This window comes from Echinops telfairi, unplaced genomic scaffold, assembly GCF_000313985.2.
Source record: "Echinops telfairi isolate 266 unplaced genomic scaffold, ASM31398v2 ScPeMD7_7466;HRSCAF=8504, whole genome shotgun sequence".
In the NCBI taxonomy this organism is placed as follows: Eukaryota; Metazoa; Chordata; class Mammalia; order Afrosoricida; family Tenrecidae; genus Echinops; species Echinops telfairi.
Window position 1 is genome coordinate 634,985 of NW_022111366.1, and position 2,141 is coordinate 637,125.

A 2,141-nucleotide genomic window follows, 5' to 3' on the forward strand; every position below is an offset into this window, starting at 1 on the left:
GGGGGGGGGTTTCAAACTATCAACCTTTAAGTTCCTTTCAAAATTCCAGATTCACTGCCATCAAGTAGATTCCGACTCAGTGTGACCTAGTCAAGTTTAAGCTGCTTGCAGTACCCAGTGACACGCCCTCATTTTTTACTAAATAAATATTTATTAGGCCTCTACTATGTGCCAGCAACTGATGTATATGCTAGGGCGAATACCATAGAGAACAAGACAGGTTAATAGTCTAACCTCATTGGGTTTACAGATAAACACAGAAACCGAGAAATAAATACTAGTGATAAATTCTAAGAAGAATAAAACAGGAAAAGGAGATGGAGGTAGCTGGAACGGGCAGCCATTTTGGTTGGAAGCGGGGGTTAGGTAACGTGTCTGATGACACAACCTGGCTTCCTGGAAGCGAAGAGGACTAGAAGTACTCACTGGTGGAGTCAAGGACCACAGCCTTTCATATGGATTACACCTCAACATAAAGAACACAAAGCCTTCTTAAGACGTAACCAAACACCTCGAGGGAATGAGTCGCTGGGTCTGGGGGATCAGAATCATAGTCTTGGGGGACACCAAGGTCAATCGCCATATTATAGCCCCAGAGACAATGTTCTACATTCTCATTTAGTGAGTTGCAACAGGGGTCCTAAAAGCTCTTGAGCAGCTATCAAAGGTGCAACCAGTAGTCTCTGAGAAGGGTAAAAAAGGGTGATGCAAATTAAAAGACCCGTGGAAACAATTAGTGTAATGGACCACGTGAACACCAGTCTCTTCAACCGTGAGGCCAAAACCAGATGGTGCCTTGCTACCATTCCTAACTGCTCTGAAAGGGTTCGCATTACAAGGTCTGAACAGTGGGAGGGAAATGTGGAACAAAACTCCAAGAGACCAAGTTTACTAGTTGGCTAGAGACTGGTGGAGCCCTGAGACGGTGGTCCTTAGAAACCCTGCATGTCTGAAACCGCACTCACTTCTGAGGCTCAATTTTCAGGCAAATAGACAGGGATATAAGGGGAACAGTAACACTAGGGAGGTAGGCACACCCTAGAATAATCAACCATTAGAGATCAACGGGCAGCATTTACCCAAGGATGAAGTTTAGAAGAGTTAGGAAAGAGAAGGAAAAATGGAAACAGGAAACAGACAGATAAGCGATGTTACACTGTGAGGATTGCAATCAATGAGATGAAAAAAAAAGTGTATAAACTGTTGACCAGAAAACTGATCTACCTGCTCTGTAAACCCCTGCCCAATTCACAATATGAAGTAAAACACAAAACCTCAAAGGCAACAGGAAGTCCTTGAAAGGTTTTAAGACGATCACATATTCCAATTCTTGAAGACTGGTGTATTTGAATATTACACAACAAACCAACACAAGAATTATATGAAATATGGTCAATTTAAAAATGAAAAAGTGACAATTGAGGTGAGAGGGTTCTCGGTGGCTTTTATTTTCGTTTCAACTTTCTTGTGTTGTTATAAAAGTTTTTCAAAAGATAAGACAATGCCCTACTCCACAGGCTGAACAAATACAAAGCTGGATCAAAGAACGAAGATGTCGTTTCATTTCAACACCAAAAGGGCACTCTTTCTGTTACTTGCTACTTGAAAAAAGCACAATGAAGGTAAATTACTTTAAATGCATGGAAAGATGAGGCGGTCGATAAGTAGGTAATTAGTCCGTTTCTATAGCTATTTGGCCAACAATTATTTACCTAGCTGCTTGAGCTTTGAGGAGTCGTTCTACCCAGGTGCATGACAGGATCTCAAAATATAAACACACACGTCACCCCAGTGCTGGGATGAAAATAAATAGAAGGTAGTAAGTTAGTGAATGACAGGGTAAGAGTATCATCAGATGAAGGAACTCCGAGCCTTCAAAAGGGCCGATAAATGTTTGCTGACTCTACGAACGAAGGTCAATCAGGAAGAAACGCGTTTCAGGAAAAAACACCAGCTGATTGGGCAGCAGCAGCTAAAAGACGCGGCGTGTTGGTGCGCAAAGTATTACACTCTGCACGTCTCCGGAGTGACGCCGACACGTCCACCCGCACCGGACGCAGGGCTTGACCGCCGCTCCCAAACGCCCGCACCTGCTCCCAGGAGCCAGCCCGACGGCGCGTCGCACACCGGCGCCAGAAGCC